The sequence below is a fragment of the Podarcis cretensis genome (genome assembly GCF_951804945.1).
Source record: "Podarcis cretensis genome assembly, chromosome: 17".
Lineage (NCBI taxonomy): Eukaryota > Metazoa > Chordata > Lepidosauria > Squamata > Lacertidae > Podarcis > Podarcis cretensis.
Window position 1 is genome coordinate 16,462,699 of NC_137187.1, and position 27,820 is coordinate 16,490,518.

The following is a 27,820-nucleotide window of genomic DNA, read 5'->3' on the forward strand; positions in this document are numbered from 1 at the left end:
CAGGTTGACTTTTATTGCACACCTGGCTCTCTCTCTTTTTAATTCCTGCTTGTGTGTTGAGTAACATAGATTTCTTCTTGGATATATACGTGCCTTTCAAACTTTTGAGATTTTCATTGAAACGTATTGTAATTGTACAATCACAGCACGTAGGTGACAAACCAAGGCTGCGTCCACATTAAGGTGATAATGTGTATGTGGTTCAATTTTTCACGTGCACCTTTGTATGCTTTCATCTAATTCTATGCCTCCGAAATCTATTTCAATGTTTCCTGTCCACACTAGTGTTCACACTGTGTCTTACTGTCCCCTTTCTTCAGTTAGTACTTCTTCATCCTCTGGAAGTTCTAGAAAACCAATCTCCTTCATGAGCATGTACCAAGATATTTGTTTACCTGTGCACGTGCACCCCTTTTTAAAAAAATGTCAATGGATTTGCACAACAGTGAAGTTCAAACAAAGCAAACATTTCAAGAATGTTTCAAGGTGGACAAAACAGTGGATTTCTTCCTCTTTTTTTAACAAACATGTTTTTCAATTTGCTGGTTCCATATAAAACAACAGTTTCAAAAGTAAGACTCTGTGTTACAGCTGGCTGAACAGCAACAGAGAGGCAAAGAACAGCCAGTCAAGAGTAGGCGTGACTCCAATTTCTACACACTCACCCAGCACCAACAGCTTAGAGAAGAAAATCAAAAGTACATTTCTGTCAGGGACTGGGCAGAGGAGGAATGGTGGAGACCACCTCCACATCCTGACGCTTCCAGGGAGGAGGAAGAGGAAGACAGTACAGTGGTACCTCGGGTTAAGTACTTAATTCGTTCCGGAGGTCAGTTCTTAACCTGAAACTGTTCTTAACCTGAAGCACCACTTTAGCTAATGGGGCCTCCCGCTGCTGCTGCGCCACTGGAGCACGATTTCTGTTCTCATCCTGGAGCAAAGTTCTTAACCTGAAGCACTATTTCTGGGTTAGTGGAGTCTGTAACCTGAAGCGTATGCAACCCGAGGTACCACTGTATATATTTACAACAGGGGTTTGTGGGAGGTCATAGCTCAGGGGCAGATGAGGGGGAAAGTTGGGAAATAATGGGAGAGGAGGAGAAGGAGGGGTGACAGCTGACAAATATGGTGTCTTCAGATAGCATTTCAGACCTTCCTCCCCCAGAACCTGGCAAGCCTTGGAAGTAGGAAAGCAAAGAGCTCAAAGACAGAGGGCATGTAGCAGCACCCGTAGAAATGACGAATGAGGAAGTGGGAGAGACGGAGGGGGTGGAGATTCACATGGGACAAGGCCATTATTCCAAGAGGCTGTATCCCCAAGCCTCTCTCTGTAAATAATGAAATAAAAAGAGGACAGTAAGAAACCTTCCCTTGTCTTGATACTTTCCTGGGCAACCAGCCGAGAGCCACTGACAGCATCCTGACAATTTCTCACATAGCACGCATGTCCAAGGCAGGACAGGGAGAGCAAATGAGATGGGGGAACAGGGGCATGAGAGAGAGTTTCTTTTCCCACCTCCTATACCAGCTGATTCTTCCTGAAGTGTCAGTTTTATTTCCCGACTAATTGAAACTGGAAGTAGGGGGCGTGGTGATAGACAGTACCCAATGAAAGATTGCCACATGTAAAAAAAAAAAGACGGCCCACACAATGTGCTTCAGTGATACGAGATTTGAAAGGGGCTCTCTGTAGCTAGCAATCAGGTGATTGGTAGTCACGGGGTCCTTCTTGACGGTGTGCCCACAGGGCCAACCAGCTTATTGGTGCTGAAAGCATATCTGCAAAGGAGGTTGCTGTAACCTCGGTGGAACTTTGCCAGGTATCAGTCACTTGGTGTGATTGATGGGCCAGGGGTCCCACCCAGTGGAGTCACAACGGGGAGGCAGTGCGCCCCAGGTGCCATGTCTGGGGGGTGACAAGAAGGCACCCCGCAGGGGCACACGGTGGCGCAAGCAGCCACCACAGCCGCATGTGGAGGATCCTCCATTCGCAGCTGCAGTCACGAGCAGAGGATCCTGGCCCCAGCAGCCAACCGCTATGTACAGCATATGTGTGACGTCACACGCATGTGCTGTATGTAATGACGCCACACATGTGCTGTACATAGCGGTTTGCTGGCAGCGCCACTCGAGTGCCGAACAGACAGCAGTGGGATCCCTCCGTCGTCGCTACAGCCGCATGTAGAGGATCCTCCGTTCACAGCTGTAACGGTGACAGAGGGATCCCGGCATTGTCCGCACAGTGCTGGAGCAAACCATTATGTACAGCACATGTGCAGCGTCGCTACTTACGGTGCATGCATTGTACGTAGCGCCACAGCACATGCGCCCTACGTAGCGATGCCCTGCCCCGGGTGTCATGATGCCTTTGTTCGCCCCTGGTCCCACCCGTCTGTCAACTGTGGGAGGTAGAGAAGATAAGTTTCTCACCACTAGATTAGGCAGACGAGGCAGCTGCCTTAGGCGGCAGATGCCGGGAGGAGGAAGTGCAAGCGTAAGCTGGAGTGCAGAACTGCCCAGCCTGTGGTGTGTCTCCAAAGCTTGACACCTGCTCTCAGATTTTGTGGAAGACACTGTTCTCTCCCCATTGTTGAATTCAGAATTAATTCCAGTCTAATTTACTTAAGGACATGGAACATGAGAAAGTGATATCCTGTACTTTGCCTCGGGCAGCAGAGTGCTCGAGCTGGCTGGCCCTGAATTTCCTTTCAACTTTCTCAGAGCGTAAGGAAAGCCATGGTAGTTCAAACCAAAGGCCCGTCATGGTCCAACATTCTGTTCTCATTAGGTGCCTATAGGAAGCCTCTAAGCGGGACCTGAGTGCAACAGAATCTGGTATTCAGAGACATACCAGCTCCAACTGTGAAGCTAGAGCAAAGCCAGCAAGGTTGTGTGCATATGCAAGAGACTACACACTGGCCATGCCCCCGAGCTGAAAATGGTTTTGTTTAGCTTCCTTAATTTCCCTTGTGGAGCTTTCCTGCTTCACTGAAATAACTCCACGGCTTCATTCATGGTCCTTTTGGAGTTTCTCACTATCCCTTTTTGTTTTAACTATCCTGAACAATTCAGTATCCGGAGCACACTTAGCCAGCTCACTGCTCAGCCCTAACTCTAGGCCATTTATGAATCACACCCCAAAATAGCAATAGTTTGGAAGTGCCCTGAAAGCCAGTAAAAGGAATCATCTTGGTTCTTTTGTCCTTCTTATTCCCTGGAGCCAATGCTACACAGGCTATTCAAACACATGGAAAAGGTCACTCAACTTATTGCTTCTCGCTGCTCTTTTCCGGGAGCAAACTGCAATGAACACCTTAATTAAAGTGTCTTGACTGATGGCTCCTTAATTAAGCTGCTATATTAAGACTTAATTGTATAGGTAGGTAACTCACAATTTCAGAAAGTCCTCTATGCCTGGCAGTATGCATGACTTTGAATGCAACATTAATGTTACACGGCGTGAAACGTTAATCGAAATCCGGTGTTCTTTATAGTACATTCCAGTGTACACATCATGCATACAACTGGAGCTTGCAGCATACAACAAGCACACATATTGGAGTGGCCCTGTTCTGTGTGCCAGCCAGCCAGCTGGCCAGCGGCCAACCAGCCAAGCCTTCTTTCAAGATACTCCATTGCATTCCTTTTCTCCCCGTAGTTTTCCAGGCCCCCCCCCCTCCATTGAAGACTCAGCGTTCTGTGGCCACTGAACAAATTCAGCTCTTATTAGACTGCTTTTTGGGGGCTGGAGTTGCTCCCTTGGGGTGTTTTTTTTTTTACTCAAACTTTTCAACTTCTGCAGGTAGAATGGCTTTGACTCGTCCCCCAGGACAGAACGTAGCAGTTGTAGGTGGGAGAAACAGCAATCTGTCCCACCCTTGCAACCAGAGCTTGACACTGCAAACAATGGACTGTCTCATTCTCATGCAGGGATAGGGAACCTATGGCCCTATGGAAGCGCTTGGACTCCAATTCCCATCCTCTCCGGCCAGCATGGCCAATGGCTAGGGATGATGGGAGCTGGAGTCAAACAGCATCTAGGGCCACAGGTTCTTCTAAGATGAGGTGGGCAACCTTTTTTTGGCACACAGCGAGGCTATTTCTCAGTCACAAATCAAATTTAAGAAGCCTAACTGGAAGCAAGATTCTAGCCAAATAATGTACAGTGGTACCTCAGGTTGCATACGCTTCAGGTTACAGACTCCGCTAACCCAGAAATAGTACCTCAGGTTAAGAACTTTGCTTCAGGATGAGAACAGAAATCATGCTCCGGCAGCGCAGCGGCAGCTGGAGGCCCCATTAGCTAAAGTGGTGCTTCAGGTTAAGAACAGTTTCAGATTAAAAACGGACCTCCGGAACGAATTAAGTACTTAACCCAAGGTACCACTGTACAGAAATTATGGAAATATACCAGGAAAGATGCTTGATAATCATGTGATTTGCATCTAAAGCCTATTTGCTCAGAAGTGTCTCATTGTTTTCAGTAGAATTTCCAAATGAGTGCTCTTGGAGTCACTGTGTTTCATTGCTGACATAAGCACCACACATCGAGTGCATCATCTTACATGAGACCCAAGTATTTCAGACTGTATCTGTTAGTGTCAAAGATCGAAAGCAATCACGGGCACATGTAGCAACGGTGATGGATAACACACAATCAATTCCCATCCTGAGGACATGCAAAAGCATCGCGAGGAGGAGAAATTAAAAACTGACTATGCTAAAACACGGACTTGGATGCATCAGGCAAACAGGGATGCCTGTAAGGGTTTGGGCTGGTTGCTCTTGTATCTTTTAATCTATCACAACAGTAATCTAGTTCACTCCCTGCCCAAGGCAGAACTGTGTTACCCACAGGCTCCTCCCACCATCAGCTGCTTGCCATCCAAACCACAGCATCCCATAAGGGAAGAGCAGGAGCCTTGCAGAAGGATCTCTCCCAGAGTAAATGGCTCAGGGTATTTAAAGTACCGTATTTTTTGCACCATAAGACTCACTTTTTTCCTCCTAGAAAGTAAGGGGAAATGTCTGTGCGTGTTATGGAGCGAATGCCTACGGATGGCGGGGGGATCTGCTGCAGTCGTGAGCAGAGGATCCATAGTTCCCCTTCCTTCCCTCCTCCGTGGCTCGCTTTGAAACAGCAAAGCGGGAGAAGAGCCGCTGAGTGGGGAGGAGAGAGGGAAAGGGAGCCTGCTTGCTTTGAAGGAGCAAAGCGGGAGAGGAGAGGAGCCGCTTACACGAGTGTAAGCGGCTCCTGTCCGGTTGGCTCCTTTAAAGCAAGCAGGCTCTCTGTCCCTCTCTCCTCCCCACTCAGCTTGCTAAATAGCAGCAAAGTTTTTCAGCTCGCTAAGCCGGGGAGGTGGGAGAGAAGCAGAGCCTGCTTGCTTCAAAGGAGCAAAGCGGGAGAGGAGAGGAGCCTTCTCCTCTTATACCCCTCGCCTGCATTATTAGCAGCATCCTTCTCCACCCACCCCACCTGTGTTCCTTCTCCCCTTAAACCCCTCGCCTGCATTATTAGCAGCATCCTTCTCCACACACCCCACGTGTGTTCCTTCTCCCCTTAAACCCCTCACCTGCATTATTAGCAGCATCCTTCTCCACACACCCCACGTGTGCTCCTTGTCCCTTGAGTGCTTTTCCTTCCCTCCCCACCTAAAACATGTTTACAAAGCATGGATCCACATGGATCCTCAGGATTTTTGCATTGGGCTACCCCAAACTCATCGTCAGATCACATGTCTGTGGCCACAGCATGAACCACAAAAATCATACATCCACTGTTTCTTTTAGAATATTTTGTTTCTTGTTTTCCTCCTCTAAAAACTATGTGCGTGTTATGGTCGGGTGCGTGTTATAGAGCGAAAAATAGGGTAACTGCTTTTCCTTATTGGGATGTCCCCATATGCCACCATCCGCTTTCAGGCATGATAGCGTCCCCCCCCCCCCAATCTAGCTGCACCACTCTGAATTTTTTTCTTGGCTTGTGCTTGTTTCAGCTACCTTCTCCAGTGCTCAAACATATGTGTCCCCATAGTTTTAAGTGAAGTTCTGGGTTTTAAAGGAGGGGGGGAGCTGGAATATTTGAGCACATCTCTCATCTTACTTCTTTTTCGGCCTTGAATACAGTTCAGAACTAGGAATTGATTCCAGTTGTCTCCTGTACTGTTCTTTTCAGCAGGTGCTACTGCCCAGCTGATTTGTTGCAGGGTAGCAGTAGTTGTCTGCTGCAAATTTGTACATGTAACTCACAGTATATACATAAAACTATTGCAAGGGGGCTGGGGTGGATAGAGGAATATTGGCAGCAAACAGAAAATAAAGACGAGGACCTTCGTTCACACCCAGAGGTACCATTCAGCCAGGGCAGGATTTGTTAATTATTTAGTCATACTATTGAAATCAACAGACTTATCTATCAGTATTAGTGGGTGTACTCTGAGCACGACTGCCTGTAGTACCACAGAGTTTGGGGGGGGCGTAATCTCCAAGCCTGATGCAGCAACAGGCTATTTCCACAATGGCTAGGGCCACTCGGGAGAGGTCATGTTTCCTGCCTTGGACATCCTGCCTTCCTCGCACCCCATTCCAGATGTTTGGGGAGGTAGGTGTCGCTCAGCCTGTGAAGGAAGGACACTTTGCATATCCTGAGATCCCCATTCTCAAAACACATTCCAGTCACATTCTGTTGGGAGCCGCCCAGAGTGGCTGGGGAAACCCAGCCAGATGGGTGAGGTATGTATAAACAAACAAACAAACAAATTTGTTGTTGTTTTTTAGTCGTTTAGTCATGTCTGACTCTTCATGACCCCATGGACCAGAGTACGCCAGGCACTCCTGTCTTCCACTGCCTCCCGCAGTTTAGTCAAACTCATGTTTGTAGCTTTGAGAACACTGTCCAACCATCTCATCCCCTTCTCCTTGTGCCCTCCATCTTTCCCAACATCAGGGTCTTTTCCAGGGAGTCTTCTCTTCTCATGAGGTGGCCAAAGTATTGGAGTCTCAGCTTCAGGATCTGTCCTTCCAGTGAGCACTCAGGGCTGATTTCCTTAAGTATGGAGAGATATGTATAAACAAACAAACAAATACTAGAACCAAATTCCAGTGAGGAACTCCAGAACAAAGTAATTAAGCCCTTCTTCCTGTCTCTTTCCGATTCATCCCTTGCTGCACCTTGCAACATCGGCTTCTGAAATAATAGTCTGCTTTGAAAAGCAAACCCTCTGTTAAATGAGCACATGAAACAGGAATGATTGCAACTCTCAGTTGCACAAGGGAGGGGAGTTTTGCAGCATCCTTCCCGTACGTGATAGTTCATAACCTGATGCACCAGAAGGCTTTTGGAAACAGTTGTTGCAAGAGTCTTGAGTCACTTTGTGTATCTAAGAGTGAGTTGTACAGACTTGTTCAAAATATCAGAGATGACAATTACGATTGCCCTGTCTCTGGAAGCAGCACAAACACAAACATTGATTCAACACCAGGATGTGTCTAATCTAATGAAACATGAGTGCTCCTCCGCATGGTGCAAGGAAGCTTGTTGTCTTGACCCCTGCTGCCGGACGAAGAACTTGGACTCCTGTACTCCCCCCCAACCCCAATCCCCCAAAAACAACAACCCCAGAGTCCTTTCTGTTGGGGATAATTCAAATGGAAATTCCCAGGTGTCAAAAAAGGTTATTTATGCTTGCCACTACTGCGGCCCGAGTTTTGTTAGCCCCCAAATGGAAAACGAGTGAGGTCCCAACTAAAGAAGAATGGCAACTTAAGCTGATGGAATATGTGCAGTCTGCGGACTTACCATTTAGAATAAGGGGGGAGGACATTCATTTAAAGGAGATTGGAAAATGTTTATTGTATATATGGGGGGGGACTGTGTACACTTGAAAACGTTGGCAGAATTAAGTTAAATTCAACAGTGTCTTGATGGATATAATAATGGAATACCGAATGGTTTAGTTTATGTAAAATATGCAGGGATTTATGATATGCAAAATGAAGCATAGAAGAAGAAGGGAAGTCATTGATATTTTAAGGATGTTTAAATGAATATTCTAAATTGTAAAACAGAAAATTTAATTTGAGAGAGAGAGAGACAGAAACAGCGACAGGGAGAGAATGAACTCGGACTCCCAGTTTGGTTTCTGCCCAAGCCTTTAATGCCCAAATCATATCAGTACATAGACAAGGTGCAAGTTACAAGGTGCAGCAGATACCATACGTAAGAAGCACAATTTCCCCAGGGCAGACATTAAGCTTGGTAATTTCCCTGGGTCCCATGAAAAAAAAAATGGTGCTATTCTGGCTATTTTCCATCCATGCCATCAGTACCTAGTGTATTGTCAGTATTTATTTTATCTATCAGGCCTAGAATTTCATCTCCTGTCACCACTATGGTTCATCAGACTCCCTTTCTGCAAATGTTAGTTCAGCCACTGGGATCTGCCTTGTATCTTCTACTGTGAACAAAGATGCAGAGAATTCATTCAGCTTCTCTGCAATCTCCTTATCCTCCTTTAGCATACCTTTGACTCCCTTGTCATCTAAGGGTTCCACAGCCTCCCTAGATGATCTCCTGCTACTAAGATATTTGAAGAACTTCTTAGAATCACAGAGTTAGAAGGGACCCTGAGGATCATCTTGCCCAACTCCCTTCAATGCAGGAATATGCTGCTGCCCCATATGGAGATCAAACCCACAACCTTGATGTTATCAGCACCACACTTTAACCAACTGAGCTTGTCGTTGGTCTTAATGTTCCTTAATGCTCCTCAAATTCTGTTTCAGCATCTCTCATTACGCTGCAGTGTGTCCATTTGAAACAGATGTAGGTGGCTCAGGCAATGTCAGGTGTATCCACACCTGCCCAATAACACTGCAGGTGGACATACGGTATACCAGGACCCCAATGACCACTTCCTTATTCATTCCCCCTGGGTATGTGCAGGGAGAGAAAGGCATGGATAGCCTAATCGAGGGGAGGGTTTTCACACACATATCAAGTACCCCCACCCATCCTTGTGGACAGCAGGATCCAGTATCAATCTAGATTGAAAGTAGCATGTTGAGAACAATCATGGGTGATTCCAGATTGAGAAAGGCTACATTTTTGTGCTACAAATGAATTAGTGTGTATGCAGCCCTGGACCCCAAAGCTATTAAGTCCTTCTGTACCTCAGTTGGTCATCATTCTTTGTCTAAAGATATAGAGAGCTTAAGCATTTGTGGCAGGACACGTTGCAGTGTCTATATAATATGGATTAAAATCAAGGCTGAGGATCAGGCTGGGCCTCTAATGAGATGGAAGTAACAAGCGTCTAGTTTTCACTGAAGAGGCAAACATGCCTCACCATAGTCCCACTTCAGATTGAAGGTATAAATAAGTATATATGAATATTTAGCAGGGGGAAGGGGTAGGGAGCAGCCCCCATATATTCTGTAAACTGCCCAAAGTGGCTGTGGAAACCCAGCCAGATGGGCAGGGTGTTCTTCTTCTTCATCATCATAATCATCACCACTGAGCTACAGTCCCCCACAACAGATTCAATTTAATATTTGGGTCTGATCTGTCTATTCCCCCATCCGCCGCAAAAAAAGTTTAGAGTGCTGTAGTCTGAAAATCACAATAATAATAATAATTTATTATTTATATCCCGCCCATCTGGCTGGGCCTTCCCAGCCACTCTGGGCGGCTTCCATAAAAACCAAAAATACAGTAAAATCACACGTTAAAAACTTCCCTGAACAGGGCTGCCTTAAGATGTCTTCTGAATGTCAGGTAGTTGTTTATCACTTTGACATCTGCTGGAAGGGCGTTCCACAGGGTGGGCGCCACTACCAAGAAGGCCCTCTGCCTGGTTCCCTGTAGCTTTGCTTCTCGCAATGAGGGAACCGCCAGAAGGCCCTCGGCGCTGGACCTCAGCGTCCGGGCAGAATGATGGGGGTGGAGACGCTCCTTCAGGTATACTGGACCGAGGCCGTTTAGGGCTTTAAAGGTCAGCACCAACACTTTGAATTGTGCTCGGAAACATACTGGGAGCCAATGTAGGTCTTTCAAGACCGGTGTTATATGGTCTCGGCGGCCGCTCCCAGTCACCAGTCTAGCTGCCGCATTCTGGATTAGTTGTAGTTTCCGAGTCACCTTCAAAGGTAGCCCCACGTAGAGTGCATTGCAGTAGTCCAAGCGGGAGATAACCAGAGCATGCACCACTCTGGCGAGACAGTCCGCAGGCAGATAGGGTCTCAGCCTATGTACCAGATGGAGCTGGTAAACAGCTGCCCTGGACACAGATTTGACCTGTGCCTCCATGGACAGCTGTGAGTCCAAATGACTCCCAGGCTGCACACCTGGTCCTTCAGGGGCACAGTTACCCCATTCAGGACCAGGGAATCCTCCACACCTGCCCGCCTCCTGTCCCCCAGAAACAGTACTTCTGTCTTGTCAGGATTCAACCTCAATCTGTTAGCCGCCTCCAGACACTCACACAGGACCTTCACTGCCCTCACTGGTTCTGATTTAAAAGAGAGGTAGAGCTGGGTATCATCTGCATACTGATGAACACCCAGCCCAAACCTCCTGATGATCTCTCCCAGCGGCTGCATGTAGATGTTGAAAAGCATGGGGGAGAGGACAGAACCCTGAGGCACCCCACAAATGAGAGCCCAGGGGTCTGAACACTCATCCCCCACCACCACTTTCTGAACACGGCCCAGGAGGAAGGAGCGGAACCACTGTAGGACAGTGCCCCCAGCTCCCAGCCCCTCAAGACGGTCCAGAAGGATGTTATGGTTGATGGTTTCAAACGCCGCTGAGAGATCCAGCAGAACTAGGAAACAGCTCTCACCTTTGTCCCTAGCCCGCCGGAGATCATCAACCAGTGCGACCAAGGCAGTTTCAGTCCCATGATGAGGCCTGAATCCCGACTGGAAGGGATCCAAATGGTCCGCTTCTTCCAGGCATGCCTGGAGTTGTTCGGCAACCGCTCGCTCTATCAACTTGCCCAAGAATGGAAGATTTGAGACTGGGCGATAGTTGGCCATTGTGGCCGCATCTAAAGATGGTTTTTTAAGAAGCGGTTTAATAACTGCCTCTTTCAGTGGGTCTGGGAAGGCTCCCTCACAGAGGGAAGCATTCACCACCCCACGAAGCCCATCGCCCAGTCCTTCCCGGCTAGCTTTTATAAGCCAGGATGGGCTTTTATAAGCCAGGATGGGCTTTTATAATCCAGGAGACAGGTGGTTGGTTTCACTCGTCCAAGCAGCCTGTCCACATCCTCGGAGGTAACAGATTGGAATTGATCCCACTCAACTTGACTAGACAGAACTCTAGCACTCTCCCGCCCTGGCCCTGCTCCCACGGTGGAGTCTACTTCTTCCCGAATCTGAGCGATTTTATCTGCAAAAAACTTTGCAAAATCATTGCAGGAGAACATGTGGCCCGTACCAAGATATGGAATCTATTTCCCAGAAAGTACACTGTGAGCATTGTGAGACTTTGCAAAGATCTACCAGTCAGCCACTGCAAGTGCTTAGGAAGTAGGCAGCTGAATTTTGAAACGGCCGATGTTATGTCACAGCTGGAAGTGTGTTATTTAAGTAAACAAACAACTGAATTGTCACAACCAAGTTTGAATCCCGAAAGATTGTTCACTACTTCCCAGCCCCCTGAAGACTGACTATGATTTGGGGGAGGGTGTGTGTTCTTCCTGGCATGATTTATCTAAGAACTAGTTAGGAAAAGAATAAATAGGCTCGCTACATCAGACGAAAGATCCACACCCTCCAACATTCTGCTTTCTGTAGGTCTTGGAAAGATGCCTCTAGTGGTTCGCAAGCAGCGAATGAAGGCAGTAGCTCTTCCTGCTTTTAAATCTCGAGCACCCGCCAATCAGATGAATAAGTGAGACCTGCAATGAAACATTGTGAGTCTCTGTGACGGACCACCTGAATCAATCTCAGGGACCACTAGTGGTCCATGGACCACACTTTGGAAACTCCTGTCTTTAATCACACCAAAAGCTTTGAAGTCCACTAGAATTCCTCACCATGCTGGATGCTAAGCAAAGTGGGAGCGGAGAATATCTGCACTAGTCAAAAACTCATTTTTGTTTTATAGTTTTAGAAGGGGGTGGCTGTGGGGATGTGGCTATGGGAACTGTCATGAAAAGCACCTACACAACCAAATTTACTATCATTTCTTATAATGCATTTGCCTGAAGGACAGGTATATTTATGCAGGGTACTGACAGCTGCATTTTGGACTAATTGTAGTTTCCGGGTCACCTTCAAATGTAGCCCCACATAAAGCACATTGCAGTAGTCCAAGCGGGAGATAACCAGAGCATGCACTACTCTGGCGAGACAGTCCGTGGGCAAGTAGGGTCTCAGCCTGTGTACCAGATGGAGCTGATAGACAACTGCCCTGGACACAGAATTAACCTGCGCCTCCATGTACAGCTGTGAGTTCAAAATGACTCCCAGCCTAAGCTTGTAAACCACTTTACAAACAAGAAAGATGAGTGAGAAGAGTTTTAAAGTAAATAAGCATGAAAACAAACATTTTCTGTGCAGGTTAAGGTTGACATCTTTTAAACTCCCTCTTGTATCTTTCATTGACCTCATTTATGACATTTTGATCTCTCTGGACATGGTTTAGGCTTGAGGGGATAGCTGCAGATCTTGGCTGCAATCCTGCAATGCCGAGGCTGGAGTACAATTAGGTGCTCTCATAGCTATCAATGGGACGCGGGTGGCGCTGTGGTCTAAACCACTGAGCCCCTTGGGCTAGCTGATCAGAAGGCTGGCAGTTCGAATCCCTGCAACTAGGTGAGCTCCCGTTGCTCTGTCTCAGCTCCTGCCAACCTAGCAGTTCAAAAGCACCCCAATGCAAGTAGATAAATAGGTACCGCTGCGGCAGGAAGATAAATGGCGTTTCTGTGCGCTCTGGTTTCCATCATGGTGTCCCATTGTGCCAGAAGTGGTTTAGTCATGCTGGCCACATGACCCAGAAAGCTGTCTGCGGACAAAAGCCGGCTCCTTCGGCCTGAAAGCAAGATTAGAGCAGCAACCCCATAGTCGCCTTTGACTGGACTTCACCATCCAGGGGTCCTTTACCTTTACCTTTTATAACAAGCTCTGGAGGGCAACAGTTTTCCTGCCCATAAGATAAAGTGTGTCCCACAAAGCTACTCATTGGTCTCTAAGATAATGTTACCTAAGATAACATTACCTTTGGACCAAACACATGACATCATACTTCATAGCAGAGGCATTATGCTAACTCTAGAAGCTGTGCACTAAAACAAAAGCTCTGGAAAGAAAGTGGGCACCAGGGCTCAGAGCATCATTTTTTTGTGTGTGTTGTTGTGGCAGTTATTTTTTCCTGAGGTGATCTCACAGTTCCTCCTAACTGTGCTGTTGATGAGTAGAAACCGTTGGAAGAGCAGCACCAGAAATATGTGTGATGTGAGAGAGTTAGGTGGAAACTGAGCTAGCGTTTGTTGCCTTTTAGAACTGCTAGGCAGACTTTGAGAAAGGAAAGGCATTAAGAGTTTGTGGTTTAGATTTTTCCACTGGAAACTCAATATATTCATATGAATTTGATTCTCGAAAGGCCGTAACAAAAAGCATTTCAAAAATCAGAAAGGGTGAAAGCAAGAGTAGAGTCAGATTTCGAAATGTACTGGATGTACTGCATTTGGTTTTTAGAAAGACTATACATTTGCTTTGATATTATCACAGCCCTGTACAACTATTACAGGTGGGGGTTGCAGAGGAGGAAGGGGGGTCTAGCATACACCTGTGTTTAATATTTATTTTTCCCCTGCATGCACAATTTTGATGAATGAGAACCTTCATTCCCATTATAGCATGCTTTTTTAGGACAAACACCAGCTCCCTCAGCCTGAAGAGAGATGGGTGCCACAGCCCCATAGTCGCCTTTGACTGGATTTAACTGTCCAGGGGTCCTTTACCTTTTTTATAGCTATCAATGAATCCCATGCCATACCTCTCCATCTTATTATAAAGCACATGCATGCACAGTGAACTAAGTCATTTCATTCCTACATCTGGGACAGTTCCGAAGCTTCTGCATAGCAGCAGTAGGCACTATATTTTCACTTATTTAATCAATTTATAGACTGCTTAATATTAAAAATCCAAGAACCTCAGACTTGGTTATCCACAGCACCTCTAGCAGCACAACAAGAGGGTACCAACCCGCAAAAAGCATAAAACTTCTCTTCTCCTTTTGCAAAGATCATTTCACTGAGACGAAACCACAAGGCATGCCTCAAATAAACATTCAGCTCGAGAACCTCAAGACAAACTCTGTTCGCTCCAAACACTGTTTAGCTTTCTCCTTACGAAGTCATAACAAAGAACTTCACAAAATGCAGCCTTTCCTTGTGTGCACGAAAAAGTGCTCGTAACTGAGTGATGGATATGGCTGGAGGTTTATAAGCAAGCAACGCGTCTGTTTTTAAATGGGATTAACGTAGACAGATTTGCAAACACACCATTCTCCCAAACCTTTATTGCCTTTTAAGCTTTTTTGGCATGTCAGCCTCCGATTCCTATTTCCTAACCATGACAGCTGAGGAGTCCTTCCCAATCTTACATTCATGATGAATTCTTCACTTAGTGGCTGAGAGGTGAGATAGGATCAGGTGCCTTTAGCACTGCAATTAAGGGAACATTCATCATCTCATCTGGGCAGCAAGTCTTTAACTTCCTATCTACAACTAAGGCTGCAGTCAGCTGTGCGTGAGTGAACTTCTTGAAACACCCTGGAACTGACTCCTTTCTGTCTCAACATGCATAGGACTGCACTGCAAGACTGCAGTCTTATGCACTTACTTAAGAGTAAGTTCCATTGAAGATAGTGGGGCTTGTTTTAGAGTAAAACGATACACAGGACAGAATTCAACTAATCTGTTGCCTATGTTGTAAATAAAAATATGCCCTTTTCCCTTATGAGGTATCCAAGAGCCCATATAGAGTCCTTACATAGGTTCCCTATTGGTAGGAGAGAATACCAGAGGCCAACCAGAGAATATTGAGAAGCAAAGCAGCTAGTAAGCTTGATCTTTATTGATCTGTTGCAACAGGGTGCTCCCCTCACCCGCAGGAGAGGAAGAGGACCCACAAAAATGCTGTGCAAGGGCTTATAAAGACTTTTGAAATTCCCATCCTGTAGATCAAGACCACCCCCAGAAACCTCATACATACATCACCGGAAAGGTGGTCTAAAACAGAAATTTGAATATCTCCTTGTTTATCTCTTGTCTGGCAGGTTACTTGATTGGATTGCCTGCGGAGCCTGGCCAGTCTTTTGTAATGATAAATACTTAGTTCCTGAGCCAGGTCACAGGCTCACACCCTTATTCAAACACTTGTTGTTGTTTAGTCAATTAGTCGTGTCCGACTCTTCGTGACCCCATGGACCAGAGAACGCCAGGCACTCCTGTCCTCCACTGCCCCCCGCAGCTTGGTCAGACTCATGCTGGTAACCTCGAAAACACTATCCAACCATCTCGTCCTCTGTCGCCCCCTTCTCCTTGTGCCCTCCATCTTTCCCAACATCAGGGTCTTCTCCAGGGAGTCTTCTCTTCTCATGAGGTGGCCAAAGTACTGGAGCCTCAGCTTCACAATCTGTCCTTCCAGTGAGCACTCAGGGCTGATTTCCTTCAGAATGGAGAGGTTTGATCTTCTTGCAGTCCATGGGACTCTCAAGAGTCTCCTCCAGCACCATAATTCAAAAGCATCAATTCTTTGGCGATCAGCCTTCTTTATGGTCCAGCTCTCACTTCCATACATCACTACTGGGAAAACCATAGCTTTAACTATACGGACCTTTGTTGGCAAGGTGATGTCTCTACTTCTCAAGATGCTGTCTAGGCCTGTCATTGCCCTTCTCCCAAGAAGCAGGCGTCTTTTAATTTCGTGGTTGCTGTCACCATCTGCAGTGATCATGGAGCCCAAGAAAGTAAAATCTCTCACTGCCTCCATTTCTTCCCCTTCTATTTGCCAGGAGGTGATGGGACCAGTAGCCATGATCTTCGTTTTTTTGATGTTGAGCTTCAGACCATATTTTGCACTCTCCTCTTTCACCCTCAATAAAAGGTTCTTTAATTCCTCCTCACTTTCTGCCATCAAGGTTGTGTCATCTGCATATCTGAGGTTGTTGATATTTCTTCCGGCAATCTTAATTCCGGCTAGGGATTCATCCAGCCCAGCCTTTCGCATGATGAATTCTGCATATAAGTTAAATAAGCAGGGAGACAAAATGCAGCCTTGTCGTACTCCTTTCCCAATTTTGAACCAGTCAGTTGTTCCATATCCAGTTCTAACTGTAGCTTCTTGTCCCACATAGAGATTTCTCAGGAGACAGATGAGGTGATCAGGCACTCCCATTTCTTTAAGAACTTGCCATAGTTTGCCATGGTCGACACAGTCAAAGGCTTTTGCATAGTCAATGAAGCAGAAGTAAATGTCTTTCTGGAACTCTCTAGCTTTCTCCATAATCCAGCGCATGTTTGCAATTTGGTCTCTGGTTCCTCTGCCTCTTCTAAATCCAGCTTGCACTTCTGGGAGTTCTCGGTCCACATACTGCTTGAGCCTTCCTTGTAGAATTTTAAGCATAACCTTGCTAGCGTGAGAAATTAGTGCAATTGTGCGATAGTTGGAGCATTCTTTGGCACTGCCCTTCTTTGGGATTGGGATGTAGACTGATCTTCTCCAATCTTCTGGCCACTGCTGAGTTTTCCAAACTTGCTGGCATATTGAGTGTAGCACCTTAACAGCATCATCTTTTAAAATTTTAAATAGTTCAGCTGGAATACCATCACTTCCACTGGCCTTGTTATTTGCAGTGCTTTCTAAGGCCCATTTGACTTCACTCTCCAGGATGTCTGGCTCAAGGTCAGCAACCACACTACCTGGGGTATATGAGACATCCGTTTCTTTCTGGTATAATTCCTCTGTGTATTCTTGCCACCTCTTCTTGATGTCTTCTGCTTCTGTTAGGTCCTTTCCACTTTTGTCCTTTATTATGGAAATCTTTGTATGAAATGTTCCTTTCATATCTCCAATTTTCTTGAACAGATCTCTGGTTCTTCCCATTCTATTGCTTTCCTCTATTTCTTTGCATTGCTTGTTTAAGAAGGTCTTCTTGTCTCTCCTTGCTAATCTTTGGAAATCTGCATTCAATTTCCTGTATGTTTCACAATCTCCCTTGCATTTTGCTTGCCTTCTCTCCCCTGCTATTTGTAAGGCCTCATTGGACAGCCACTTTGCTTTCTTGCATTTCCTTTTCATTGGGATGGTTTTCGTTGCTGCCTCCTGTATAATGTTACGAGCCTCCATCCATAGTTCTTCAGGCACTCTGTCCACCAAATCTAAATCCTTAAACCTGTTCCTCACTTCCACTGTGTATTCATAAGGGATTTGACTTAGATTGTATCTTACCGGCCCAGTGGTTTTTCCTACTTTCTTCAGTTTAAGCTTGAATTTTGCTATAAGAAGCTGATGATCTGAGCCACAGTCAGCTCCAGGTCTTGTTTTTGCTGACTGTATAGAGCTTCTCCATCTTTGGCTGCAGAGAATATAATCAATCTGATTTCGATGCTGCCCATCTGGTGATGTCCATGTGTAGAGTCGTCTCTTGCGTTGTTGGAAAAGCGTGTTTGTGATGACCAGCTTGTTCTCTTGACAGAACTCTATTAGCCTTTGCCCTGCTTCGTTTTGATCTCCAAGGCCAAACTTGCCAGTTGTTCCTTTTATCTCTTGACTCCCTACTTTAGCATTCCAATCCCCTATAATGAGAAGAACATCCTTCTTTGGTGTCACTTCTATAAGGTGTTGTAAGTCTTCTTAGAATTGGTCAATTTCAGTTTCTTCAGCACCAGTAGTTGGTGCATAAACTTGGATTACTGTGATGTTAAAAGGTCTACCTTGGATTCGTATCGAGATCATTCTATCATTTTTGAGATTGCATCCCAGTACAGCTTTCGCCACTCTTTTGTTGACTATGAGGGCCACTCCATTTCTTTTACGGGTTTCTTGCCCACAGTAGTAGATATGATGGTCATCCGAACTGAATTCACCCATTCCCGTCCATTTTAGTTCACTGATGCCCAGGATGTCAATATTTATTCTTGCCATCTCATTTTTGACCACCTCCAACTTACCCATGTTCATGGTTCTTACATTCCAGGTTCCTATGCAATATTTTTCTTTACAGCATTGGACTTTCCTTTCGCTTCCAGGCATATCCGCAACTGAGCGTCCTTTCGGCTTTGGCCCAGCCGCTTCATCAGCTCTGGATCTACTTGTAATTGCCCTCCGCTCTTCCCCAGTAGCATGTTGGACGCCTTCCGACCTGAGGGGCTCATCTTCCAGCGTCATAACTTTTATATGCCTGTTGTCTTTGTCCATGGAGTTTTCTTGGCAGGGATACTGGAGTGGCTTGCCGGTTCCTCCTCCAGGTGGATCACGTTTGGTCAAAACTCTCCACTATGACCTGTTCATCTTGGGTGCCCTGCTCGGCATAGTTCATAGCTTCTCTGAGTTCTTCAAGCCCCTTCGCCACGGCAAGGCAGTGATCCATGAAGGGGTATTCAAACACAGACATACCCTTAAGACAGGATTTGTGAAGGAAAAGACAATGGGGAGGCATTTCCATTTTGACCTTGCAGAGAAAACATTTGGTCAGTTTAGGAATCAAAATGGTTCCAGGTTGGTCTTCCTGTGCTGATCTATGTATGTGCGGTTATGAACATTACCATATATCTAAGACCATAAAATTCCTATCACACCTACATGGAGCAAGCTCACCTCGACCAACAGAACTGTTGCCTCCCTCTCTTCCTCCCGCACCCCCTAAATCTGTCCTGCAAGGCTAGAGGAACCTCCTGAACAGGTCTAGGGGCACATGTAATAATAATATGTAATAATGTAATAATATGTAGTAATAATAATATATTATTTATACCCCACCCATCTGGCTAGGTTTCCCCAGCCACTCTGGGCGGGTTCCAACCAAATATTTAAAACAATACAGTATCAACCATTAAAATCTTCCCTAAACAAGGCCACCTTCTTTTAAAATAATTGCTTATTGCCTCGACATCTGCTGGGAGGGCGTTCCACAGGGCAGGCACCACTACCGAGTGTTGGGAAATTTCCATTCCACCTTTAGTTGCAGACATGGAACTGTTGCACGTCACATGTCTGTTTACATACCAGCACAGCTTGCTGGGAACTTCTGTTGTGTGTATAGCTTTTGCTTTAGACTCTCTCTCTGAAGAGACGGCAGTGAGAGACGACATGTTTTCTTTGTCCTGATTTATGCTTAATAAATCTTTAGCTGTGTGTTTTCGCAAGCCTCACGCCTGTTCTGTTTGCGCAGGATGCTCTGATAAGGTAGCGTGCTCAGGCTTTTAGAGTCTGAGTCGCTGATTTACGTCGCACCAGAGATCGGGGGATCATCATGGCTGGAAGGGCATGATCCAGCTGGGGCTAGCCAGCTAGCATCTCAACCCCTGAAGGATGCCGACACCGAGAAGGCCCTCTGCCTGGTTCCCTGTAACCTCACTTCTCGCAGCAAGGGAACTGCCAGAAAGCCCTCGGCACTGGACCTCGGTGTCCGGGCTGGACGATGGTGGTGAAGATGCCCCTTCAGGTATACAGGGGGAGGAAAGTCCTGTTGCACCAGCGGACCTCATTCCCCACACAGATACCTCACAGAAATATGCTGAATTCCACCCATAGGATTGGTCTGCACATACCAGAGAGTAATTGTGGACGGTATTTAAAACAAATCTTGAGTTCCGCACCCTTGCTACTCCTACATGTGAAGTTTTATTCAACGTTATGCCAAGCAGGTAATCTTGTGGTTTTATTGCTCTATTCTATTTGAATGCACCTGCTGTCGGGAAGAGTTATAAATTACAGTCCACCATCCAATTACAGGCATCAGCCCATCAAAGTTAAGCATTTCAAAATCCCAGTGATTTAAAAGAAGGGTTTAGGGTTAAACTACACATGGCACGCAAATACATGTAAGAAAGTCCTTCCAAAGGGAAGGGGTGCTTAACCCTCTGGTGCCAGCCATCTTCCCTCCCCCTTGACAATAACCCTTTTAACCCTCCAGATGCAGGGTTACTTTTGAAAACATCTGAAATGGTGTGGGGTGGTGGTGAAAGCAACTTGGAAAGTGCAAGTTAAGTCATCCCTCTCACCCATCAATAATCTCTTAATAATAATAATAACAAATTTTATTTATACCCTGCCCTCTCCGGCCATAGCCAGGCTCAGGGTGGCTAGCACCAGTAAAATTACAGTAAAAACATAATAGGGGTGGGGACCCAATTTAAAAAACAGGTTAAAATGCAATTTAAAATGCAGCCTCATTTTAAAAGTAGCCCATAGATTAAAGCCATAAGGGGAGGGGAACGTAAGGATCAGACTGAGTCCAAACCAAAGGCCAGGCGGAACAGGTTCCTTTTCATATATATACCATATATATATCTCTCTCTCCTTGTGGAGCTTTACATGTTAAAATGTTGGTTTGCCCCAAAGCAACTTAGCAATTCCCCCAGCGCAGTGAAAGGTGCTGAAATATGTCAGTTTTATGAACAATAGTAACAGTGCCAAAGAATAATACCTGCTCAGACACTCCCCCAATTTTCACACAGGGTGTTTGCTGTGCCAAAAAGCTTGAAGGGGGAATTTTCTAGCTATTCCTAGAAAACACAAGATATAATTAAATCTATTTATTTAAAAACACCCGGGGCTTCAGGTGTTGCTGGATCCAAGCTCTCATCAGCTCCATTAGCCTGGACAGTAGTCAGGATGATCAGAGTTGTAGTCTAGAAACATCTAGAGGGCCACAGATTCTGCATCTGACATGTATAATGTCACTTCATCTGGAATTATTGACTGCAATTTGATTTTCCTTACTAAAATTACCCCTGGCAGCATAATCCTCATCCCTTCCAACTCTACGATTCTATGACTCATTAAGCCTCAGGTGCCCTTCTTATACAACTTCAGTTTTAACTGCAAGTGTTAAAAATGTTCTTCAGTCTTCAATGTAAAAAAAGAGAAATTCAGTTTTTAAAATGTGTGGATGACACCTGAAATATCTGTGTAGCTTTTGTTTGTTTGTTTGTTTCAATTGGTCTCTGTGACTATATTCAGGTTGGCTCCTACTGGAGGGCAACAATCATTCACTACAAAGTATGTTCTCATTGAGACAAGCAAGGCCAGATTATGTTACGCCTGTGTTATTCGAGGTCATTCACTCCTCCTAACTGGGAAAAGCTCCCATTTCACTCTGACAGAGCTTCCTTCAGATATGCAAATAGGAGACACACCAAAGCATCTAACGCTGGGTGGATCAGCAACTCTAAGATTATTTCCAAGCTACACTGTGGTAATTTAATTAGGAAATGCCGGGACTGAACCTGATCTTTTTTGCACGCATGGTGCATTGTATTGTATAGCCCCTCTCCAAGTTGTCCTTAGTCACATTCATGCCACTATTCTTTGCCTAACCTGCCAGCAGACCCAGCCCAGCCATTAGGCAAGGTGAAGCTGCTGCTTCAGGCAGCAGAAGCGCGCCCCCCCAGGTGCTCCACCACCGGCAGAAAAGTACTGCTGCAATTGACACTGATTTGGAGCAAGATCACATCCATTCTGGGCAAGATATCAGCCCAAATTGGCACGACCTTCCCCCAAATGGTGGTGCTGCTTCTCCGACTGCAGTGGATTCAGCTGCAGCAGAGGAGGCAGTGGCGGGAGCAGGCGGTGGGAGCAGTGGCAGGGCAAAGCCACAGTTCCCGTTTTGCCTAAGTGGCAAAAGAGGACGCATGACCCAGGTGTAACACCATGTACATCACCCCGCACTCTTTGGAGAACGGGCAGGATACAAATTTAATAAACAATCTTCCATTACATGTTGACAATACACACATTCCTAGCGCATCAAAGAGAACACTTTAGCACAGGAACCTTTTGCAGACCAGCAGCTGCATCCCTGCCTGAGCAACTGTCCGGGGGCTTCATGCCAATGTACTGCTTTGCAATGGAATACTGTTTACAGTGGTACCTCGGGTTAAGTATTTAATTTGTGCCGGAGGTCTGTTCTTAACCTGAAACTGTTCTTAACCTGACGCACCACTTTAGCTAATGGGGCCTCCTGCTGCCGCCGCACCGCCAGAGCCCGATTTCTGTTCTTATCCTGAAGCAAAGTTCTTAACCTGAAGCACTATTTCTGGGTTAGCAGAGTCTGTAACCTGAAGCGTATGTAACCTGAAGCGTATGTAACCCGAGGTACCACTGTATTCAATTTGTATCCTGCCCTTTTCTCCCAAGAGCTCAAAGTTAAATACAGTGGTACCTTGGGTTACATACGCTTCAGGTTACAGACTCCGCTAACCCAGAAATAGTGCCTCGGGTTGAGAACTTTGCTTCAGGATGAGAACAGGATGCTCCGGCAGCAGGAGGCCCCATTAGCTAAAGTGGTGCTTCAGGTTAATAACAGTTTCAGGTTAAGAACGGACCTCCGGAACGAATTAAGTACTTAATCCGAGGTACCACTGTACATGGGATCATTCCAGCTCATCTTCAGAACAACCCTTTCTGGCAGGCAGGGGCAGTGCATTCCATTTTGCTGCTGGAGGAGAAATGAAATGTGTCACTTTGCCCTGCCACTGCTCCTGCCACCACCTATCTGCTCTTGCTGCCACCATGCACCATGCCCCTTGCCGTGCTCATAGGAGAAGCATGTGGCCCTCGTGCCTGAGGTTCCACACCCCTGTCTAGTGCAACCCTTCGCCCCAGATGTTCTGCTTTAGTACATGTCAAGAGTTTCTTACAAAGAAAATATGGCAGGCAGCCTGTTTACTTGCATCGTGAAGTGGTACAAGCAGAATTCTACCATCACCCCCTGATTTCTGAAGTTCAGAGAGAAGTTCCATTACTTATGTATGACTAAAATGGGAACACCCGTGAGGGAGATCTCAGAGAGCAAGAGGGAAACCACTAGGTTTGCAGAAGTACAATCTGAGAAGGAGCAGTCAAATGAATTCTGAGCATGCTCAGTGTCGCCAAGAAATTGACCAACTGGGGGACAGGGAATAGAAAACCAGATGGGCTGGGGAATTCAACCAAGTTTTGGAGAGAAAAGCATGGATTGCTAGCTGCCTGGCATAGGGAAGAGCAGCCAGGTCTCAGTTGCCCTATTCTATTACAGTGGTACCTTGGGTTAAGTACTTAATTTGTTCCGGAGGTCTGTACTTAACCTGAAACTGTTCTTAACCTGAAGCACAACTTTAGCTAATGGGGCCTCCTGCTGCCGCTGCGCCGCTGGAGCCCAATTTCTGTTCTCACCCTGAAGCAAAGTTCTTAACCTGAAGCACTATTTCTGGGTTAGCGGAGTCTGTAACCTGAAGCGTATGTAACCTAAAGCGTATGTAACCTGAGGTACCACTGTACCTGATTCCACAAAATGTGTGGAATGTGTTATTTCTTGCCCTAGCAGTGCCTGTTTTTATCTGACTCCCCAACTAGGGTGTTGTTGTTGGGTGTTTTTTAAAAAAGAAAAGCAAGACTGACAAAGCAAGACACCTCACCTGCAACCTGGAAAGAGGGCACCGCATAAGAGAATTTCTGCGAAATGGATGTAGGAAGGAGGAAGACAGGTTTGGGAGCATAAAAGGAGAGGGAGTGAGAATGGGAGTCTGGATGTTGTTGGAGATTATTATCAAATATTTGCCCTAAATAAAAACGAGACCAGCTTGGTGCCCATCCCAACTCAAATAAACCCATCCCACAGTTATTTGATTATAGGTCTCAGTAGGTGGCAGCCCCACACGTCCACCCCTGGCTTCAAGCCACTAGTTAAAAGTTGTGGGTGGATCAAAGCGGCCTTTCCCCCCCCCCATCACCATTTAGTCTTGAATTGTCCCTACATGATGAATATCCATGTGTTTCCATGCCAGTGGTTTTCAACCAGTGTGCCATGGCACTGTGGGATGCCTTAAATGATGGTCAGGGGTGCCACGGGCAACACTGGCTTCTGTCCCTCTTTCCTTCCCTCTCTCCTCTGATGCCTTCTCATGCCTCTGCTTCCCAAAGGTTTGCACAGCAGCCCTGGCTATAAGGGCTGTGGGGGGAGGGGCAGCTCAGAGCCCAGGGATGGCAGCAGCAGCTGCCCGGAGACTCTTAAGGAGGGGAGAAGAGGCTGAGGGAACAATCCACAAGGGTGGGTGTTTGAGGGTGAGGGGCTGCTGGCTCTGTAGGCAAGGGCTGACATAACTGGGCTCCTGAGCCCCACACGGGTGCTGCAGCAAGAATGAAGTTGGTTAAAACCTCTGATCTATGCCCATTCAAACTGCCAGTCATTTCATGAATGGCAACTTCGAGAGACAGATTCAACTGTATGCCAGGAAATTAGGTTTGCACAGTTAAGGTGGGTTAAAGTGTTCTGTTGCCCCAGCTCAGTCAGTAGAGCCCAATACTCTTAACCTATGATTTAAATCCACTTTTTTTTAAAAAAGAAACTGACTTTTTGCTGATAGGAAAGTGACAGGAACATGCATTGAAAAGTGTTGAATGTATTAATGGTTAATGGCAAGACTTATAAAAACCATGCAAGCAAATCAGGATGAATGCTCATTGTTGCGTGGTCACCCTGCAAATTTATCAGAACAAATGAACATTTGTTCAATCAAATCAGGATGATTTGCAGGCTGTCTGTAGAAGCCCTATGAATGTTTTTAATGTGTCTGCAAACACAAGTTGTCCCAAACATGTATAGAACCAGCTTCTAGATCTTGGAGACACCTGCACATCCACCTTGGAACTCTAAAATGGTTATCTCACACAGGAGATGTCTTGTTCATAACTAGTGATATCAACTAGAAAAAGCGGAGCTGGAACTCACCATGAACGCCTCCCTTGTTCTCTTATAATGGCAATGGCACCCACCTGAGAGGCGCCAGAACTGGGGGCCACTAGGGGGCGCATCGGAAGGTGGCTGACAATAACATCTCTCCGACCCACACGAGGTAATTTGAAGGCTATGATGGGGGTAATTAGCCTCCCTAAACCCCCCCCCCCAGGATGGTGGGGGGGACGGCCCTTGCCTGCTGTGCCCTATACCACCCCCAAATTTGTGGGGATGGGGGCACTAGGCACAAAGCCCTCCTGTGGGATTTCGGCACTCCTGGAGGCCGTCCCTGATTCGCGCCACTAGCTGCAAGAACTTCAAAAGAAACAATTTGGAACGAGGCAAATGCACATATTTCAAGGAAGAAGGGGGAGTAAAGACTGCTAACAGAAGAGATCTCTGATAAAACAAGACAAGAATAAAACATGAGAAGATACGCTAAGACACGGTATGGCAAATGACTGATGGGGGAGGGGGAAAAAACTTTCCTTTCTTTTCTTATGTGATTAAACAAGAATCCCCTCCCCTTATGAGTCAGAAATGTCGTTTTAAGGACTTAAGCTGAGGATTTAAGGCTGTGTGGAGATAAACTTTCGAACCAAAGCATGTTTTAAGAAGAGCGTGGAATGCCTAAGAGCTTTGGAATGATGCAGTTAAAAATGCCGTCGCCATATTGGGAAGTTCTGTTGGAGGTCTTGAGTCTGGGAGGAGAAAGAGAGAAACAAAGCTGTTTATATATTGTGGATTAAACTCCTCAGTGGGACTTAAGAGCGACAGTTTTGCGAGATTATGATGGAAAGAGCGATGTTATCTATGAAGGAGATGATATATGGAAACCATCTTGATTTGAGGATTGGAAGAACGGAAAATTCACACAGGATTATTATTATTATTGGTGTTTATCGGCTTAAGGAGACTATCAGAAGAGATCATAAAGAAAAAAGAGAAAATAATGAACAAGATGTGATGTGGAAACAGCAAGATAAGATGGGATAGAATTATGAACTCTGTTTGGACTGATTTGGACTGATTTGGACATTAACGCAGCAGCAAGAAGATGATAAGAATTCCCCTTCGGATCTTGAAATATGGGTCCCCCCAACAAAATTTAAAATTTGGCTTTGTAATTCAGAATTTATGTGATGTGATTTAATTTGATGTGATTGGCCAGTTAATAAAAATTATTTATTTATTTATTTTAAAAAAGAGAGGCGCCAAAACTGAGTCCCGATGAGTTCCGGCGGGGGGGGGGGGAGCCCTGGATATCAATACATCCCCACAACACTTGCACAACTATAGGACTAGCAGCGCAACAAATGAGATAGCTGGAAAGAGCATTTGATTTTCCCAGGGACAACACGCAGTTTTGCCTATTGTGAAAACACCAGAAAGACTTCCTTGAAGATGAAAGTTATTGAGTAAGGGACTAGATAACTTAGGACAGACATCCCTTCAAGTCTGGCATGCTCACCTGCTCCTAAGTCTGTCCCTGAAATCTGGGACATAGCTGTCATTCATCACTCTGTTCCAACCAGCAACATGGGAACCACTTGCCACCTCCTTTCTCTGTGTGTTTCTCCTTCCTTCCTTCCTTCCTTCCTTCCTTCCTTCCTTCCTTCCTTCCTTCCTTTCCATCGTTCTCTTTTTTCTCATTCTCTTTAAAAAAAAATAACAAAAATGAAAACAGTGATCATAGGCGCCAACTCTCTGGTGCCCTGGGTGCCCGAGCACCCACAAAATTCCCCATGAAGGGGCCAGGCAACCACAAATCTTGGTGCCAGGGCCATGCACCCTGCATGGCACCCAGGTACCCACTGGGTACCCACTGTTGCGGGGCCAAGTTGGCACTCTTGACAGTGGTGGTGCAGTTAGCATGGTACCACCACATGTCAGAAGCTGACCCACTCTGCTGCTATTCCATTGGGGTTGGGTGTCACATGTGCACAAAACATTCCATCCAAAAGTTTCCTTAAAAGGGAAGTGCAGGTTTCCTGGTGGGTGATCCTGATCTCCAAGGAGCATTTCTGATCAAGTCATGTGGCCTTGTCTATCTATGTTTGCCTGTATTATATCATAACGAGCATCAAATGCTTGTCTCATCTGAGCTTCCCAAATCTTGCACACCTTTCCCCAACTGCTAATTATACAATGTGCCTTTAAAAATGTTCTTTAAAGAAGACTGATAAATCTTTGGTTGCCTGGGTGTGCATGTGTGTGATGTTTATTCTGTTACGCTATGTTCAGTTGCAAAATAAAATGAAAGCTGGGTGCATTACTCACATCCATTTGATGAAAAGGCATTCTCCTCAGCATTTCAAAGTTTCTCAGGCTCTTATGTAAGAATTGATCGCAGGAACTGGAAATTAAGTGCCAAGCCCTAGTCAAACACAACAGACTGGGTGAAATGATTGCTTTGCCTTTCAGAGCATTGAAGGAAGCACGTAATTGTCCACTGCCTTTCCCCACAGTAAACTACAGGTAGGAAAGGACATTGCTTGACATGTCTCTTCTTGCTTGGTGATCAGGAGGCGGGGGATGGACAGACCCATAGCGTCTCAAGTTCTTGCTCAACAAACATAATGGCATTCCATTCATTTCCACAACAAGTTACAACAAGTTACAAGTTACAAGTTACCCACTCACCTGGAAGTATGTCCCATTAAATTCCATGGGATTCACACTTGAATAGATATGCATGGGATTTTCTCTCCTGTCTCTCCCCCCACCCCGGCTTCCTTTATATTTTATGCAACTGCTTCCTTCTCATTTCAAATGACTCAACTGCCTTTTGCCTTGTATTCTTTTCCTTTTCATTCTTTCCATGTTCCTTTATGGTTTTGCTTTTCTTTTTGCTTTTGCGTTCTT

The 27,820-nt window shown here is 45.8% G+C and overlaps 1 long non-coding RNA gene across 1 annotated transcript; it reads right to left on the bottom strand.

Annotated features, from left to right (window-relative positions):
* Positions 1-1,021: 1,021 nt before the first annotated feature.
* LOC307206649 lies at positions 1,022-27,317 on the bottom strand. Its single transcript, XR_013834456.1, has 3 exons — positions 27,236-27,317; positions 26,427-26,611; positions 1,022-1,328 (listed from the first exon to the last, which is right to left on the bottom strand). It is a non-coding gene; the product is annotated as an uncharacterized lncRNA (long non-coding RNA).
* Positions 27,318-27,820: the final 503 nt, after the last annotated feature.